General features: G+C 36.9%; 1 pseudogene; it reads right to left on the reverse strand.

Moving 5' to 3' along the window:
• Nucleotides 1–1,075: 1,075 nt before the first annotated feature.
• On the reverse strand, nucleotides 1,076–2,817 carry LOC138414179 (tigger transposable element-derived protein 1-like; annotated as a pseudogene).
• Between the last annotated feature and the right edge of the window lie 18,319 nt (nucleotides 2,818–21,136).

A 21,136-nucleotide genomic window follows, 5' to 3' on the forward strand; every position in this document is an offset into this window, starting at 1 on the left:
TCAAAGCGTTCCCCATACCATTTTAAGCTAGGAGTGTATGATTTTTAAAAAAAAATCAGGTCTTTAGTATTAAGCCTGCTGATGTGGGTTTATGTTAATCTCTCAGGTCCACACAGATACTCTATTTGGCTTCCCTGTCAATATTTAGGACAGTATGTAGAACACACCATTGATTCCATGCTCCTCTGCCCTTGCATCTTCCCACACAGAGAGAATGCTTCCAAGCCATGCATTTTCATGTTCATGTATTTCTTGGCATATGGAACCAATTTAATTTTTTCTATAGGATTGTGACTTTTAAATAAAATATCTCTCTCCCTCCCCCATTTATTCCCACTTATAAACCTCTTCTCACCAGGCCTTTGTGCTTTCTATGTGGTCTAATTACCTCTTTGTGAAGCCCTAAGATCACTGTGCTCATTTCCTAACCCTGTATGGGTATTTGGGGTCCTCAGTAGCAACTGTTTTTCCTTTAGGTATAAAATAAGGGAATTTTGGGTTCAGGAGCAGAATGCATTTTTGCTTATTTATTTGTTTATCTTTGAATAACTTTTAGAAGAAATAAAAATACTGCAATGAAATAAATGCCTGTTATAGGTATTGAACTCAAAGTAGAGGAGGTCATACCTGACATATATAGAATTTTATAATTAAAAAAATAATTGAACTTTGGGTTAACAAAAGTTTCTGCATCTGTAAAGTGGGGACTATACTGTATTTCCCTCACGTATTTCTCATGAAGAATAAAAGAGATAATTCATGTAAGACTCTTAGAATTGTTCTGAATGTGGCACATAGTAAATACATAAATATTAGTTACTATTTTTAATAAAATGTGAAGAGGCATTTAGAAAGCAATTGCAGACATATTTTAGAGATATTGCAGGTTCTGTCCAGACCATCCCAATAAAGTGAATATCACAATAAAGTGTTTCAAATTAATTTTTTTCATTTCCCAGTGCACATAAAAGTTATGTTTACACTATCCTGTAGTCTATTAAGTGCGCAATGCTGTTATGTCAAAAAAAAACTATGTAAGTACCTTAAATAAAAAATTCTTTATTGCTAAAACTTGTTAACCATTGTCTGAGCTTTCAGTGAGTCATAACCTTTTCACTGGTGGAGGGTCTTGCCTTGATGTTGGTGCCTGCTGACTGATCAGGGTGGTGTTTGATGAAGGTTGTGGTGTCTGTGGCCATTTCTTAAACAATGAAGTTTGCCACATTGATTGACTCTTGTTTTCACTACTGATTTTTCTGTAGCATGCAATGCTGTTTTGATAGTTTTTCACCCACAGTAGAACTTCTTTCAAAATTAGAATCAGTCCTCTCAAACCCTGCTGCTGCTTTATCAATTACATTTTTGTCATATTCTAAATCCTTTTTTTGTCATTTTAACAATCTTCACAGCATCTTCACCAAGAGTAGATTCCATCTCAAGAAACCACTTTCTTTGCTCATCAGTAAGAGTCAACTTCTCATTTGTTCAAGTTTTATCCTGAGATTGCAGCAATTCAGTCATATCTTCAGGCCCCACTTCTAATTCTAGGTTTCTTGCTGTTTCCACCACATCTGCAGTTACTTCCTCCACTGAAGTCTTGAATCCCTCAAAGTCGTCCATGAGGGTTGGAATCAACTTCTTCCAAACCCCAGTTACTGTTGGTATTTTGACCTGTTTTCATGAATCATAAATGTTGTTCCTGGCGTCTAGAATGGTGAATCCTTTCCAGAAGGTTTTCAACTGACTTTGCCAAGATCCATCAGAGGAATCACTATCTATGGCAGCTGTAGGCTTACAACATGCATTTCTTAAATAATAAGACTTGAAAGTCATAATTACTCCTTGATCCATGGGCTTAAAAATGAATGTTATGTTAGCTACCATGAAAATAACATTAATCTCTGTATATCTCTGTCAGAGCTCTTGAGTGACCAGGTGCATTGTCAATGAGTAGTAATACTTTGAAAGGAGTCTTTTTTTCTGAGCAGTAGGTCTCAAGAGTGAGCTTAAGATATTCAGTAAACCATGTTGAAAACAGTTGTGCTATCATCCAGGCTTTGTTGTTCCATTTATAGAGCACAGACAGAGTAGATTGAGCATAATTCAGAATGGTGAGTGAGCATTGGCTTCAACTTATCATTAGCTGCATTAGCCCCAAACAAGAGAGGCTGTCTTGAAGCTTGAAGCCAGCTATTGACTTTTCCTCTCTAGCTATGAGAGTCCTAGATGGCATCTTCTTCCAACATAAGGTTATTTTGTTTACATTGAAAATCTGTTGTTTAGTGTAGCCACTTTCATTAATGATATTAGTCAAGATCCTCTGGATAACTTGTTACAGCTTCTACATCAGCACTTCCTTCTTCAGCTTGCACTTTTATGTTACAGAGACAGCTTTTTTCCTTAAACTTTATAAAATAACCTCTGCTGGTTTCAAACTTTTCTTCTGCTGCTTCTTCATCTTTCAGCTTTCATAGAATTGAAGAGCACTAGGGCTTTGCTCTGGATTAGGCTTTGGCTTAACAGAATGTTGTGGCTGATTTGATCTTCTATCCAGATCACTACAACTTTCTCCATATCAGCAATAAAGCAGTTTTGCTTTCTTATCATTAGTGTGATCACTGCAGTAACACTTTTAATTTCCCTCAAGAACTTTCCCTTTGCATTCACGGCATGGCTAACTCTTTGGTGCAATAAGCCTACCTTTCAGCCTATCTCAGCTTTTAACCTGCGCCCCTCACTAAGATTAATCATTTCTAGATTTTGATCTAAAGTGAGAGATGTGTGACTCTTCCTTTCACTTGAACACTTAGAGGCCATTGTGGGGTTATTAATTGGCTTAATTAAAATCTTGTTGTGTCTCAGGGAACAGGGAAGCCTGAGGTGAGGGAGAGTGATGGGAAAACAACCAATGGATGGAGCAGTCAGAACACTTATCAATTAAGTATGCTGTCTTAAATGGGTGTGGTTTGTGGAGTCCCCAAATAATTATAAATAACATTAAAGACAACTGATCACAGATCACCAAAAAAATAGAATAATAATGAAAAGTTTGAAATATTGCAAGAATTATCAAAATATGATACAGAGACATGAAGTGAGCAAATGCTGTTGGAAAAATAGGCTCTGATAGACTTGCTCTGCACAGGGTTGTCACAACTTCAATTTGTAAAGAATGCAATATCTGTGCAACTCAATAAAGCAAAGCACAATAAAATAAGGTATAACCATATATACTTTATAATTCAGGAAGAATTCCTTGCTTCTGAAGATGGAAAAGTTTAGGTAAATACTGGGACACTTATATTTATATTTAGTAGATTTGTTAAATGTGAATAAATATGATTAATAGATCTCTCTTAGTAAAATTTATATTTTCATAGATATCATCAACTTAGGGACAAATTGAGTAGCTCCATTTTAAATAGAGTAGTTTCATCAATATAAATATCACAATCTCATCCACTTTCCAAAAGTTTTCCCCTCAGAATTTCCCACAAAATAATCTGAGATGCAACCTCCAGAGGTTGTGGTGGGGTCATTGAAAATCCCTGCAACCAGTAGTCAAGTTGGAGTGGTGGGAAATCTGGGAGAGAGATCTTCATGACTTAACCAGGTCTCCATCCAGGAGGTTTGTCCAAGGGGAAGGATTCCAAACCCTAAATCGAGATATAGGGGTGAAGCTCCAGTTCAGAGGAGAAACAGCAAAATTCTGACAAGGCAGCAGACTGTCTTAGCCACTAAATTCTGGGCCTGGAAGAAGCAGGAGTACCAGGAAACCTGCAGGGTTGGCACATTGCACAATCTTATGGGATGCATCGTCTCAGCCCAGATGCTGAGGAGAGTCTGCAGCTTGGGGGAACACGGATGCCCAGACCTTGTCTCTTGGGGCATTGTGGGCTGAGTCTTGTCTATGGCACAGAGAATCCCTGGTCTGATGGAATGGCTCAAACCTACCAGGTTTGCTCACAGAGAGTTTGGATCTGAAACTGTCATGAATGAAGTGTGTGTGTTTATGTGGTATGTGTGGGGTGTATCTATAGATCCAGAAGGGGAAGACCTAGAGTGAAGCTGATTTTGGACCTAAAGTCAAAATAAAACTGAAATGAACATAATCAGCAATAACAACGACTGTCGTGGATTGGGGACTTAAACTCCAGGCACAATGCTGGAATTTTAATATAGATCATGCATCCAGAAAGTTCAGTGGTATTTCTCACTAACCCCAAAGAGCATTTGAAGAAGTAGAAACTCAAAGCAGTGGAGCTACAAGGCCAAGATGATGCAGGAAGTGTGCTTTTGTCCAGAGTCAATAAGTACATTCTCTGTTGGTGCGGGTACCCTGACATACCAGGGAATGTTGACTTTGTCCCTGCTCTTCCTGCAGGGCTGACTCCTGATTTTGTCCTAACCGAGGTCCAACTTGGCTGCATAACTTGTTCATGGTATCACGATCTTAAGTCATCAAAGGGGAAAATGAGTACAGTGAAAAAAGAGCAACATCCATTTTCTAAAATATTCTTAATAGAAATAGAGATAATAAAAGTTATAATATTGATAAGATTATCTATTCCTACATTTGACAAATACTTAGTTATACAAGTTATACTTATCTATCTCACTGTTAGAAGGTTAACATTAATCATTACTGTAATTCATCCTCAAATTAAATTTATAAGAAAACTAATGCCATTCCTTGAATTTTTTTCAAAGTGCATCTCAGAAAGGTTAAATAAATTTTCCTCAATGTTACTTAGGAGGGCTACATTTAAAATCCATTGTTTTCTGATTTTTTCCCACTATTCTACTTTACAATAGGAATAACGTTGTGAAACAAAAGGGAACAAAGAAACTTATCTGGAAAGATAACAGCTTCTTTCAAAGTTCTATTTCTTGTTTTCTATTTTTATTTTTAAAATTTATTTTGTTCAAGTATAGTTCATTTACAATCAAAGTTCTATTTCTCTTTCATCCATTGAGTGACAGCTTTGGAGGAAGAAATGACTGCAATAAATAAGTTTTGACCATACTTTCTAAAACCAGACATATTGTAATTATATTAATACTCTAATATAGTAGGAATTGGGGTGGTGGGTGTCTTTTGGCATAGAATGAATAGCATCTTGAAGTCCTAGATGGAAATTAATATGGTATGCTTTGTGTTCAATATTTAGAAGACAGATACAATAGAATTTCCCATATTAAAAAGAAGCAGATAATTAGAAATGTTTGCTTGGAATGTAGTGCTTTCTCTCTTCTTTTGTCCTGGCCCAACTACAACTGTGTCCATCATCATATGCTCCATCTGTCACCATCTATCACAGGAGTTATATGGGTAGCATGCTTCATGCAGCTCCCTCTTGCATTCTGAAATAGGTGTGTAACCTCTCTAGGGTTCTGGGAGTGAATGTTACAGGAGCTCTGTGGTGCCTCCACAGTAAGTTTCTATATTCTGATTTTTCATTTTTAACAGGCCATGATTATACTCATTTCTCTGCTGCAGAATTCCCTATCTAGCTAGACTATTTGTAGATAAATTCCCAGGAACCAATGCCAGGATGGATTCCCCTCTAAATATGGAGGCCAGGGCTGCTTCCTTACATCCAGGGCAGTGAAATGATTTGGCGCTGGTCATCAGAGATGATAAGGATGGAAGAAGGGCTGGCAACTGCAAAAGAAGGAAAAAACTCCCCTTTCTTGTTCACTCCAAGGGAATCAATGGAAGAAGAAAAAGTAACGTTTAATTATGAAGTTACATTTTCCCATGTGAGTTGGTGCTTTGGTTCAAAAGTTCTCCCTTTTGCTTTGGTGTCTACTTTCCTGGGGGAAAATTCAGAATTCACAAAACAGTAAAAGACCTGGGACTCTCTTGGTAGATTAATGTACACGTTTAATGTATAAGATTTCAGTGCTCTGCCTCAAATAGTTTCCAGTTAGATACACACATATAACAGATGAAGAATCAACAACTAGGCAACTGGAATCATTTGAATTTTTAAAAGCTTTAGGTTGGATATGATCTTTCAGATGTTTTTAATTATTGAATAGTTTCAATCAATGGCAGAAATATTTATGACAAACTTGCTGTTATCTTTGTCTAAATATACTTTTTTAAAAATTTATTTTACTTTCCAAAGGAAACAGGTAAGTAGGGATTGCCAATACATAACATTTTTTAGACATGATCCCTCCAGAGAAATCTGATTCTTCGGTGCTAAAGGGAATTGAGGGAATTTGATGTGGATGATTGTCCTATTTCTCCAGTTCTACAACTGTAAGTTTCTTGTGCATAAAATGCTTGTCAAATGCATCTCTGTGTTCTCCTGGTGCCTTGCACTCTGTAGGTCTTTACCAATTAGAATAGAATTATGGATGTTTCCTACCTCATTGATGTCCAAACAAATGCTGAGGTGATATAAGTGATCTATGATGTAACTAAATAAGTGGCATCATATGAGAATTAAAAGAAGAAGAAATGTCTCATTTTTAAACCATTTTTTTTATAACACAGTGAAAATTGACAGTGTTCATTATTTCTGTCCTGTGTCAAAGATATTTTTTGAAATTTTATTTCATTTATTTTTTTATACAGCAGGTTCTTATTAGTTATCCATTTTATACGTATTAGTGTATATATGTCAATCCCAATCTCCCAATTCATCACACCAAAGCTATTCTTAAATATCCTTTGAGTAACACTCATGAAATAGATGACCTCACATAGTGTCAGTTTCCAGCTTACTTGAGCATTTATACCACAGATCCAGCCATATAGAGTGACTGACACAGCATGCTCTTTTCCTGCTCAGAATTCATGGAGGAGGGAGTGTGGTCAAGGTGATGGAGTAGGAAGGTTCTGAGCCTACCTTCTCCCATGGGCAAATCAAAATTGCAACTAATTGCAAAGCAGCTATCTACGAGAATGACCTGAAGATAAGCAGAAAAGATTTTCCACACTTAAAGATATAAAGAAAGAACAACAATGAGATGAGTAGGAGGGGCAGAGATGCAATAAAGACCCATACCCCTGGGTGGGTAACCCACAAACAGGAGGAAATCACAATTTCAGAGGTTCTCCCAAAGGAGTGAGTGTCTAATCCCCACATCGGGCTTCCTAGGCTGGAGATTCTGCACCAAGAGCATCTGGCTTTGAAGGACAGTGGGGCTTGCATATGGGAGAGCTGGGGGGTTGTAGGAAACAAAGACTTTGGTCTTGAAAGGCTCACACAGAAGCTCACATGCTTCAAGACCCAGCATAGAGCCAGTACTTTGAAAGAAAATTGGGTCAGACCCACTTGCTGACATTGGAGAGCCTCCTGGAGAGTCAGGAGGCAACTGGGACACCCCTGCGCCCTGCCCAGGAACATAAATGCTAGTGGCAGCCAAATTTGGGAGCTCGTTCTACCAGAAGGACACTGGTGTCAGCAAGCACCATTTTGGAATCCTCCCTTTGGTCTATTAGTGGTGAGGGTTTACCTGCCAATCATCCAGTTAGTACCAGTCCTGGGACACACCAGGCAGAGTAGCCAGCCACATGGAGACTCAGTCACACCCACAGTGTGCTGGCACCAGCCCTTGGACTACCTGAGCCCTGCAAGCAACCACCTTGGGAGCTGGTTCCAACCACCAGCAGGGATGCTCCAGGTAGCACAGCCAGACATACAAGAATGCATCCCAGCCCACCAGTGGGCCAGTAGCATCTTCACAAGGGAGAAGCTAGCAGCCAATCAGGCCAGGGACTAGCCCCACCTACCAGAGTGCCCATAGTAGTCAGCCTGGCCACTACAGAAGGTACCATGAAGTCCACATAAGAGGTACCCCTAAAGCATATAGCTCTGGTGAGCAGAGGAGAGTGTGCTGCTGGGACACATAGGACATGTCCTACATAAGGCCACTTCTCTAAAGTCAAGAAACATAACCACCCTACCTAATACAAATAAAATAAAACAAAACAGATAATTAGGTAAAATGAGGTGATAGAGGAATATGTTTCAAATGAAGAAACAAGGTAAAAAGAAGAACTAAGTGAAGTGGAGACAAGCAATCTACCAAATAAAGAATTCAGGGTAATGATCATAAAGGTGCTCAATGAACTTGGAACAAGAATGGATGAACACAGTGAGAAGTTTACCAAAGAGAAAACATAAAGGACCAAACATAGCTAAAGAATAAAATAACTGAAAAAAAAAATAGGATGCCACTCTCACCACTTTATTCAACATAGTACTGGAAGTCCTAGCCACAGCAATCAGGCAAGAAAAATAAATAAAAGGAATTCAAATTGGAAAGGAAGAAGTAAAACTGTCACTGTTTGCAGATAAACACTATATATAAAAAAAAATCCTAAAGATGCCACAAAAACCTATTAGAAGTAATAAGTGAATTCAGTAAAGTTGCAGGACACAAAATTAATATACAGAAATCTGTTGCTTTTCTATACATGAACAATAGACTATCAGAAAGAGAAACTGAGAAAAAATCCTATTTACTATTGCATAAAAATAAAACACTGAGGAATAAATTTAACCAAGGAGGTGAACAATCTGTACTCTGAACACTATAAAACATTGATGAAAGAAATTGAACACAACACAAAGATATGGAATGATATACCATGCCCACTATGTTGACACATTTTTAAAGCAAGTTAATTCACAATTCTTTTCTGTGTAATAATTTATCTACTTCAACTCATTTTTAATTCCCTTAACCTAGTTGGTGTCCCAGAAAATCCCTGGCACAGGGATTCATTCTGTTACAAAAATTACTTTGCAAGTCTTTTCCTGGTTCTTAGATTGTTTTGAAAATTAGTCATGCTAGAAAGCTTGATGATGTAAGAGAGAAAAAATGGTGGAGGAAGATTCCAGAGAAAGGTCAAGGTGATGAGACGAAGAATGCATGCACATAGAAAACTCTAAACAATAGGAGAAATTTGACCTTTATGAGATGAAAGAGAAGGTGTTGATGGAAATGATGAAGTGTGTGTGTGTGTGTGTGTGTGTGTGTGTGCGCCTGTTGTGTGTGTTGGAGGGAGGTGAGAAGAAATTAATGCCAGATGCAGAATTGCACAAATTACAAAAAATCATCTCATCTGGGTGGACCAATTGCCAAAGAACTCTGTCTCACATCAGACAAATTATCCAAAATGTGGAAACCGTGTGCCTCAGTCCAGACTGGATTGTAGTTTCTGCTCTGGCCCTCAGCCAGTTGCTTTTGTGCAGTTCACATACTGCACATCTGTATGCAGGAGTCCCTTGATACTCTATTTTATTTTTAAAATTAAAAATGTGGATCTGCATCTCAGATAAAGAGATTGATAGACGGTTGGAGGGAAATTTTATATATTTAATACAGCTAGTGAGTCAAATAGGGGAGTGGCACCTTATTAGGGAGATGCAAATGAAACGGTGGCTACTCTTGAGTTGGGAAGAAAAGGGTCTCTTGTGGCAGCATTTGTGTCTGTCTCTGCCATGTTAGACACCTGAGCCATGGGGCAAAGAGTGGATGATTAAATGATGAATGTGAAGACATGTGGGGGAAGGACAAATGGAAAACAGTTAAGTGTTGGCCAGAGTGTGGTTCATGCAATGGACTATGAGGGGAAGATAAGTCAGTGAGGACTGTAGAGATTGCAAACACAGAGGGGTCACTGGCTGGCAGATGTGATGAACCCGGACAGTAGAAACTGTGGAAACATGGAGGCAAGCAAGCTGGAAGTTCAGAGTTTGTGGTGGGAGCACAACAACACTGGGCCTTGGGACTCCAGGTGTTGGTTACTTGTGGGTGATGACAAATCATGGGCCCCTGAGTGACCACTGTGTTGTGAGTTGGAGGGTCACTGGAGCAGAGAGTGTTGGGGAACCAAGATCACATTAGTTGGATCAATCTAGTTTGCATAGATACCAGTCTTCCAGCATGATTTCCAGAGATAAAGTAGAGGAAGGCTGAAGGGGGTTTGTTGGGGGAGAGAGGAGGCCAGGGAGTATGTATCCATGTGTCTTTGTGTCATGTATCTCCACAGAGGAGAAAAGTGAACTAGGAAAATCACCCCTCCTCAGTGGCCTTATTGGCTTAGCTGGAGAGGTCAACTCTTCCTCCTTCTCCCCCTCCTCTCCCCTCCCATCCCCCTTTTCCTCTCCTTCTTCCTCTTCTCCTTCTTCTGTCCACAGCTGCTTTAATCATAATAGCCCCAAACTGGAAACAACCCAAATAGCCAAATAAATAGGTGAATAGGTAAACAAATTGTGGAATATCCTTAAATGAAATCCACAATCATGATAAAGAGGAATCAACTGTTGATATATATATACTTCAATGTGGATAATTCTCAAAATAATTATGCTGAGTGAAAAAAGCCAGACATAAAAGAATATACTGCATGAAGTTGCAGAAAATGCAAACTAATCTATAGTGACAGAGGAAAGCAGATCACAGATTGCTGGGGTGGAGGGTCAAGGTAGCCTAGAAGGGAGGAATTACAGGAATTACACAAAAAATCTTTGGGAGGGTGATGGATATATTCATTATCTTGGTTGTGGTAATGGCTTCACAGGCATATATATATGTCAAAACTTATTAAATTATACAATTCAGACATGTGCAGTTTAAGATAAATCAATTATACATCAAAAAGTTGTTAAAAATAATACTCCCTGCCTCCATAATATTAATAAACCCTTTTGAAATCTTATTTTCCAGCCTTGGTTTTCTTCTTTAAACAGTAAATATTTCTCTCCATTCTCCTCTTGCTTGCATGATTTCTGATGAGAAGTCTGCTATAATACTTACCCTTGATCCTCTATAAGTGAGATTTTTTTTTCCTTTTGGCTTCTTTCAAGACTTTGTCTTGGTTTTTGTTTTCTGTAGTTTGAATATGATATGCCTCAGTGTACATTTTTTTCAGTATTTATCCTGCTTGATGTGCTCTGAACTTCCTGGATATGTGGTTGGATATCTGTCATTAATTTTGGAAAATTCTTAACCATGATTCCTTCAAATATTTAGCAACAACCTTCCTCAGGGAAAAGACAGCTTCCAGTGAGGTTTAGGAGGAGGAGAGTGTACATTTGACAGGACTGGGGTTCCAGTGTCAGCCCCCCAGAACCTAAAGCCCTCAGACAGGTTTATTCCTGAAGGAATCCCTCTCCCTCTGCCTTCTCAGCAGCATCAAGAGTGTAGCTAACATTTTCTTTTTCAATGCTGCTGCTTCCTTTCCTTTGCCTCAGAATATTCTACCAGATTTCCAGAGCAAAACCTCTTGCTCTCAAGGTTTCTGACTATTTCTAAGCACAATAAAGTTGTTTCAAAGACAACTGTGGCTAAAGTAATGTCTCTGCCCTGAGCCTGGAAATTTTGTACAGCTGACTGTCTTATTGGGAACAAAAACACTGGGAATAGCTGGGTGGGTTCCTGAGCAGTGCCAGGCTGGATTGGGCATGGGTAAATGGTTGGGTTCTTTGCTTCTGTTGTGGTATAAAAATAAAATCTGCATTGTATATTTTTAGTAATTTAAAACACAATAAAAGTGATCAGAGTCCTTTAAAAAATCTCCAATGGCGTAACCAAGATAGAAATTTGCATAAATAGGTTATAGCAACACAGAAACTGCATTTTCTGTCTCAAAAAGGAGGAAATAAAATGCAGATATAACTAAGGAAAATAATATATACAATTCTGTAGTGTTTCATATGCAAAATATGAGTGTATAAGTGTAAGGAGAGGTAATAGTTCTCTAGAAAATATTATCACCCTGCGAAAGGGAAGGAATTATGGTTAAACTGCTATTAATTCTCTGATGAAATACTTAGAATGGCAAAATGTCTTTGAGAGATATGCACATTTTGTTTTATTTTTTTCTAAATCTAACTTCTGAATATGTCCACTTCCATTCAGACTAACTCAAAGGATAATACAATGCAGTTTGAAGGGCAGTGAAGAACAAAGTATTGGAGTGACAAAGAAAATGATCCCACAATGTTCTATAGATAGCACAAAAGAGTACCATTCACTGCTGCTTTTTCAACTCATCACAACTTGTACAACCCAACTCTGTTAGTTAATATCTTCAAGAGGAAAAAAAAACCCTTACAAAATGCATTTCTAACAATATTTTCTAATCATAAAATAGATTCCAGAGAAAATTCAGAAGGTGTTTAAAAAACTGAAAATGCATCATTTACAACAAGAGGAGTATAAATAAACAAAGGCCTCTAGATTCAAGAAACACAATTGCATCTTGTGGATGAAATTTTTTGGGGTGGGGAGAAGATTGTTCCAGAGGATGTTACATTGAGTTCATTCACAGCCTAGCACACAAGGAACATTATCTTTCTAAGAATTTAGGAACTACTGCTCTAAATCTATATATTTTTCCCTTTCATTTCCCTTATCATTTTTTTAATTAAAAAATTTAAATTGAAGTCTAGTTAATTTACAGTGTTGTTTCAACTGTACAGCAAAGTGATTCAGTTATATATATACGTATATACATATTCATTTTCAGATTTTTTTCCATTATAGGTTATTACATGATACTGAGTATAGTTCCCTGTACTATACACTATGTCCTTGTTGTTTATCTGTTAAATATATGGTAGTGTGCATATATTAATAGCAAACTCCTAATTTATGCCCCCCCCGCAGCTATCCCCTTTGGTAACAATAAGTTTGTTTTCTGTGTCTGTGAGTCTGTTTTCCAGCAGTATAAGAACAACTGACAGTGTGAATACACCCTACATCATGACACAGTACTCACACATATGTGTGTATCCATGAGATGAATGCTCATAATTTCATTTTTTTCTAGTCTTTTCTCTTCTCTTCCATTCTTTCATTTTAAAAATGATGATCTTGACCCCACTTCATTGATTTCACAATCCATGAATATGCGGCCACTGTAGGTGGAATACTGACCTGCTTATGATATGTTCTTAATGCTGATTTTGTTTTCCATGTCCCACATTTTCCTTCCCCTTTTTGAAGGTCTTTTTCCCCTGCCATGAGTCAGAAGCGTTTCTCTACCTTTATCTTTGGAACTCTATTGTCTCTGACCACCAGTGAGGACAGGTCCATGGGCCACGTGTGGACAAAACCCCCTTGCATCTCTGAAGGGCTACCTTCTGGGATGGGGTGGGAGAAAGGAGCCTCTGAAAACTTTTCACTTCATCTGAACACAACTGGGCCCAGAACCCAGGATTCACAGCTCGAGGGGTTGAATCTACTTACATAAGACTCTCCAAAAGTGCCATGTTGCAGCTAATGGTCCTTCCTCACACTTTATGGAGAGAAGAAATGATGGAAGGAAGCTTATTTTCCTGCCATCAAGTCCTCCGATTCCACACATCTGCATCTACAGTCTGGATGCTCCGTCCTGGACAATGGCAAAGTGCCCTTTCTCTACCCAAAGGCTACTGCTGCTCTACTACTTAGGGTACTAATCCTGCCCGTGTTGGTGACTATTTTGCAGTTGCAACTAATCTCTTTTCCCCTTGATTACTGAATTCTCTCTTCCCTTAGACCACAGACATGCCAACACTCCACACTGAAACTAAACGGCACACCTACTCCTGAGTGTGGGTCCTCACCAGGTGATGCCTCATTTCTTTGCTTCTCTGCACAGCACAGCTTGAAAGGGTTGCACGTATTTGCTGTACCCACTTAACCTCATCTCTTCACAGTCAGTCTTCTGGGCACTGGTTCCTGCAATCCCAGGGAATCTGCTCTTGATGGGTTACTATGACATCATAGTACACTGCTGACGTCACTCCATTGGTCCCCATTCTGTTCACTTAGCAGCATTTGACATCTCTAACCACCTTCTTTATGAAAATCTCTCCTCAGAATCTTCTGATTTTCCTCCCTTCTCGCTGGATGCTGCTGCTTAATCTTTGCTTGTTCAGCCCTTTCCTGCTCTTTTATTCCCTGTAGTCCTTATACTTTCTGTCATTTACTAATTTAGTTAGTTTATTGTCAGTTTCCACCACTAAAGTGTATGTTCTGATAGGACAAGGGTTTTTTTTTCTGTTTTGTTCCTTGATAATCTCCAACACTTAGGACAATGTGTGATCTATAATTGTCATTCAATGCTTTGTTGAATGAATCTTGTAGTGTCTTGGATGCATACGTTTTAAAATTTTATAAGTGCTATTGTGCTATAGACGTTCTTCTGTCTTTTCTTTTTTTTTAATACATAACCCTAAGCATTTAAGATCACCAGTGTTGCCTTATGTAGATAGAATATATCTGTTTTAATATTTCAAGGTATTCTCTTCATGTAAACATCATATTTTATTTGCCTATTTTCTTAGGAATTAACATTTAAGTTGCTCCAAACTTGTTATACCACAAATATTGAAGCCAAGATTAGTCCCATGAATGTTGCCTTGTGGACATGTGAATTTCTCTGGGAGAGGTATACTCAGGAGAAGAGCTTGTGAATCATAGGTTATATGTCTTCATTATCTCTACATAATAAGTACTGCCATATTGCTTCCCAAAAATGATGTACAAATTTGCATTCTTACCTAAGGTATGTGGATGCTTATTTCCCCATATATTCCACCACATTTATAATTACCTTTCTTGTTTTTATCAAACTGATTGGTGTAGAATATCCTTTTAAAAATAATTTTAAAAAATTTACATTCATACCACTTTATATGGACACTGAAATATGAATTTCAGTAATTTTCACTTTATGAAATATTATTCTTCTTTTGACTTTTCCTCCAACCATTTAAATACATAAATCATCCTTAGCTTGTGTACTGCAGAAAAACAAGCAGCCTGCTTGTTTTCGCTACCAAGCCATGAGCTAGGTGGTTGGCAGAATGATATCTTACTGTTGCTTTTCTTTGAAAATATCTACCTACTAATGAATTTAACCATCTTTTTCTGAACTTGTTAGCTTTTTAGGTTTCCCTTTTATTATTAACTTATCTTCTGTCTTTGATGAATTGCATTTTTATTAGTTTTCCTGTATTTCTTTACGTTTTTAAGACTCTGATATATTCTTAAATATTAGTCTTGTCAAGTTTTTACATTTCAATTAATCTTCTCTCAGTCTATCATCTGTCAGGTGGCCTCCTATTTGTCTCTCTTTGTTGAACAGATATTTCGAAGTTTGGTAGAGTAAGTTCCAGTAAGTTTTTGATCTTCATGGTTTGTGAATGTTTAATATTACCAAAGAGGCAATTCCTTACTTCTATATCACAAAGATATTTTTCTATATTTTCATCTCTCAGTTTTATGTTATCTTTCACTTTCAAGTCCTTAATTCTGCATCCATCTTGTAGTTAATGAAAGATACAGACCCAGCTTAAATTTCATGTGAGGTGAACAGTCTTCCCCAAGAAAGCTATTTAATATTTTTTCTTTATTATTGATTTGTTGGTACCACTCTTATATCAAGTTGTATCTGTTTTATGAGCATTTATTTCTGAGCTTGCTTTTCTGTTGTGAGTCTATATTTTAAGTGGTATCATAATATCATGTTATTTTATTATTATTAACATTAGAATTATTATTATTACATTACATTCTATCTTAAATTCTTGTATGACAATTCTCTCTTTTATTTTCTCAAGACTAATTTATTGATGGAACTTTATTCTTTCCTATAAAGTTTTAGACAACTTCTTTTCAAAAAAGCACTTGAAAAAAATCCAACTGAGTTTTTAATTTGATTTCATTAAATTATAAATTTATATGTGAATTTGTGGTTAAATAATATATTTTTCTTTCTTTGTACTCTAACGTTTTAAGAATTTTCTTCAGAGAGTAGTTGTGCTTTCTCTGTGGGCTTAGGTCCTAGGTATGTATTTTTGCTCTTGCCAGTGTAAAGGAATGGTCTAGATTATTTTAAAGTCTGTGCTAGAAAATTTGTTGTAGTCTTTTTACTTTTAGTAGTATATCCGATATGTTTTCTGTACTTGCCCATAAAAATCTATAAATAATGGACATTCTACTTAATTTTTTTTAAAAAACATACATGCTTTGTCTCTTTTGCTGGTCTGCAAGTGTTATCCAGAACTTCTAGTGCCATGCATAACAGCAGTGAAATCAGGCATCTTGTCTTTTTTCCTGCATTTAAAGAAGTACATGGAGATTTCTGGGTTTTGGTCTCACATGTAAGGAGCTTGAAGATCAACACTCTTGTTCTACAAATAAAATAAAATAAAATAAAATAAAATAAAATAAAATAAAAACATAAAAAGCTGAACAAACTGAACATCAAGAATTCATCTTAGATCCTTAGAGAACTGAGGACACAGGGCAGATGACTGCCTACAACACTGAAGAGATGGGCAGGTGGAAACAGAGAATCATAACTCAGCAGCACAAAAGCCCAGGAGAACAATGTAAATTGTGATTAACAAATTTCTGGAGGCACCATATGGAAGAGTTTAAAAGCTAAAAACCCACAGGCCCAGTGTGAGTGGAGTCCCCACAGTTGGTGAGTTTTATCCCCAAGGAACCTGACCAGGTTTTCCAAGGAAAGGGCAGAGAAAACTCCATTTATGCTTTTGGCCAGGGGAGGGAAAATTTGCCATTTAGAAGTATGCCCAGAGCATTCTGATTTTCTTAACAAGACCTGGCCTCAGAGAAACTATTTTACCAGAACCTAACCAGCCCGGTGAAGGGAACTATCCAACTCCAGCCTTTTCTAGATTTCCTGTCTCATCTAAGAAAGAATAAACAAAAACCCAGAGCTGAGAAGCACAGGCTCACTAAAAGACTGATACACAGTTATATAAATAAATAGTTTCCCTGCTTGCCCTTTTTAGCCAGGCCAAAAAAAAAAATGTTTCTGGGGAAAAAGTTAACATATAAAGTGGTTTTATATAAAATATCAATTGTCTTCTATATTTTGAAAAGCATCAGTACCAGTTCTTTCATTTGAAAAATAATTTGTGGCATTGGAGGAAAAGGATTCTGTGATTGTTGAAGTGAATTTTGTTATAAATGCAAAGAAAAGATACAATATAGAAAAAATACTTTCTAAAAAACCCCACCATATCACCATATAAATAGAGATACTATGTGATACAATGAAAAGAGCTGTGCATCTCAGACACTGTTAAAGAAAAAAATATCTAAAGGAAACCTGAGGACAGCCAGAGAGACAAAAATAAGGGCACAAGGGAAAATATTAGCCTCTGACACCTACATGTAGAGCAGGCAGTAAACACTGCATATCCCCACCATGTAAAAGAAAACCTCACACAAAAGGATTTTAAAACTTATTTTCTCTTACCCAGGACTTCATGTCCAGATTTCAGCAGTTACCAGACACACTAAAAGACAAAAAACATAGTTGTAAGAGACAGAGTAAGCAAGAAAACCAGACTAAGATATGGCAGAAATTTTGGAATTATCTGGGAATATAAAGCAACTACTATTATAAGCTAAGGGCTATAACAGAACAAGTGGGCAATATGTAAGAACAGATGGGTAATGTAGGCAGAGTGATGTAAACTCTAAGAAATAATCAAAAGGAACCTATAGCAATCAAAAACACTGTCACAGAAATGAAGAATGTGCATTTTTTTGATTGGGTTGTTTATATTGATGACATAAAGTCACATGAGCTGTTTCTAAATTTTGGAGACTAATCCCTTGTCAGTCACATAATTTGCAAATATTTTCTCCCATTCTGTGGGTTGTGTTTTCATTTGGTTTATGGTTTCCTTCACTATGCAAAAGCTTTTGAGTTTAATTAGGCCCCATTTGTTTATTTTTGTTTTCATTTCCATTACTCTGGGAGACAGATTGGGAAAGATATTGCTGTGATTTATGTCAGAGTGTTCTGCCTGTGTTTTCCTCAGAGTTTTATAGTATCCAGTCTCACATTTAGGTCTTCAATCCATTTTTTGTTTTAACATCTTTATTGGAGTATAATTGCTTTACAATGGTGTGTTAATTTCTGCTGTATAACAAAGTGAATCAGCTATACATATACATACAACCCCATCGCTCCTCCCTCTTGTGTCTCCGTCCCACCCTCCCTATCCAACCTCTCTATGTGGACACAAAGATGATGACTTCATCCCAGCTTACAATTCCCCCTCTGCATGTCCTCAACTCCATTCTCTATGTCTGCATCTTTATTCCTGTCCTGCCCCTAGGGTCTTCAGAACCCTTTTTTTTTTTTAAGATTCAATATATATATGTTAGCATATGCTATTTGTTTTTCTCTTTCTGACTTAATTCACTCTGTATGACAGTCTCTAGGCCCATCCACCTCGCCACAAATAACTCAATTTCATTTCTTTTTATGGCTGAGTAATATTCCATTGTATATATATGCCACATCTTCTTTATCCATTCATCTGTAGATGGACATTTAGGTTCCTTCTATGTCCTGGCTATAGTAAATAGAGCTGCAATGAAAATTGTGGTACATGACTCTTTTTGAATTATGGTTTTCTCAGGGTATATGCCCAGTAGTGGGATTGCTGGGTCGTATGGTAGTTCTATTTGTAGTTTTTTAAAGAACCTCCATACTGTTCTCCATAGTGGCTGTACCAATTCACATTCCCACCAACAGTGTAAGAGGGTTCCCTTTTCTCCACACCCTCCCTGGTATTTATTGTCTGTAGATTTTTTGATGATGGCCATTCTGACTGGTGTGAGATGATATCTCATTTTAGTTTTGATTTGCATTTCTCTAATGATTAATGATGTTGAGCATCCTTTTATGTGTTTGTTGGCACTCTGTATATCTTCTTTGGAGAAATGTCTGTTTAGGTCTTCTGACCATTTTTGGATTGGGTTGTTTGTTTTCTTGATAATGAGCTATATGAGCTGCTTGTAAATTTTGGAGATTAATCCTTTGTCAGTTGCTTCATTTGCAAATATTTTCTCCCATTCTGAGGGTTGTCTTTTGGTCTTGTTTATGGTTTCCTTTGCTGTGCAAAAGCTTTGAAGTTCGAAGATTTTTAATCACAGTTTCAATTTCAGTGCTTGTGATTAATCTCTTTGTATTTTCTATTTGTTCCTGGTTCAGTGTCAGAAGATTGTGCTTTTCTAAGAATTTGTCCATTTCTTCCAGGTTATCCATCTTATTGGCATATAGTTGCTTGTTGTAACCTCTCATGATCCTTTGTATTTCTGCAGTGTCAGTTGTTACTTTTCCTTTTTCATTTATAATTCTATTGATTTGAGTTCTCTCCTTGTTTTTCTGGATGAGTTTTGTTAATGGATTATCAATTTTGTTTATCTTCTCAAAGAGCCAGCTTTTAGTTTTATTGATCTTTGTTATTGTTTCCTTCATTTCTTTTTCACTTATTTCTGATCTGATCTTTATGATTTCTTGCTTTCTGATAACTTTGGGGTTTCTTCTTTCTTCTTCTTTCTCTAATCCCTTTGGGTGTAAGGTTAGGTTGTTTTTTGAGATATTACTTGTTTTTTGAGGTAGGATTGTACTGCTATAAAATTCCCTCTTAGAACTGTTTTTGCTGAACCCCATAGGTTTGGGGTCGTGATTTCATTGTCATTTGTTTCTACATATTTTTTATTTCCTCTTTAATTTCTTCAGTGATCTCTTGGTTAGTTAATAGTGTATTGTTTAGCCTCCATATGTTTGTATTTTTTACAGATTTTTTCCTGTAATTGATATCTAGTCTTACAGTGTTGTTGTCGGAAAAGATACTTGATACGATTTCAATTTTCCTAAATTTTCCAGGGCTTGATTTGTGACACAAGATATGATCTATCTTGGAGAATGTTCCATGAGCACTTGAGAAAAAAGTGTATCCTGCTGCTTTTGGATGGAATGTCTTATAAATACCAGTTAAGTCCATCTTGTTTAATTTATCATTTAAAGCTTGTGTTTCCTTATTTATTTTCATTTTGGATGATCTCTCCATTCGTGAAAGTGGGGTGATAACATCCCCTACATTTATTGTGTTACTATCAATTCCCCTTTTATGTCTGTTAGCATTTGCCTTATGTACTGATGTGCTCCTATGTTGGGTGCATAAATATTTACATTGTTATATCTTCTTCTTGGATTGATATCTTGATCATTATGTAGTGTCCTTCTTTGTCTCTTGTAACAGTCTTTATTTTAAAGTCTATTTGCTCTGATATGAGAATTGCTATTCCAACTTTCTGTTGATTTCCATTTGAATGGAATATCTTTTTCCATCCCTTCACTTCAGCCTGTATGTGTCCCTAGGTCTTAAGTGGGTCTCTTGTGGACAGCATATGTAAGGGTCTTGTTTTTGTATCCATTCAGCTAGTCTATGTCTTTTGGTTGGAGCATTTAATCCATTTACATTTAAGGTAGTTATCGATATGTATGTTCCTATTACCATTTTCTTAATTGTTTTTAGTTAGTTATTGTAAGTCTTTTCTTTCTCTTGTGTTTCCTGCCTAGAGAAGTTCCTTTAGCATTTGTTGTAGAGCTGGTTTTGTGGTGCCGAATTCTGTCATTTTTGCTCATCTGTAAAGATTTCAATTTCTCCATCAAATCTGAATGAGATCCTTGTTGTGTAGAGTAATCTTGGTTGTAGCCTTTTCCCTTTCATCACTTTAAATATGTCTTGCCACCCCCTTCTGGCTTGCAGAGTTTCTGCTGAAAGGTCAGCTGTTAACTTTATGGGGATTCCCTTGTATGTTAATTGTTGCTTTTCCGTTGTTGCTTTTAATATTTTTTCTTTGTACTTAATTTTTAATAGTTTGATTAATATATGTCTTGACATGTTTCTCCTTGGATTTATCCTGTATGGGACTCTCTGTGCTTCCTGGACTAGACTGACTGTTTCCTTACCCATATTAGGGAACTTTTCAACTATAACCTCTTCAAATGTTTTCTCAGTCCCTTTTTTTTTCTCTTCTTCTTCTGGGACTCCTATAATTCGAATGTTGTTTCATTCAATGTTGTCCCAGAGATCTCTGAGATTGTCCTCAATTCTTTTCATTCTTTTTTTTCTTTTTTCTGCTCTGTGGTAGCTATTTCCACTCTTTTGTCTTCCGGGTCACTTATGCATTCTTCTGTCTCACTTATTCTGCTACTGATTCCTTCTAGAGAATTTTTAATTTCATTTATTGTGTTGTTCATTATTATTTGTTTGCTCTTTAGTTTTTCTAGGTCCTTGTTAATCTCTTCTTGATTTTCTCCATTCTATTTCCAAGA

The sequence above is a fragment of the Delphinus delphis genome, chromosome 9 (assembly GCF_949987515.2).
Source record: "Delphinus delphis chromosome 9, mDelDel1.2, whole genome shotgun sequence".
NCBI classification, from domain to species: domain Eukaryota; kingdom Metazoa; phylum Chordata; class Mammalia; order Artiodactyla; family Delphinidae; genus Delphinus; species Delphinus delphis.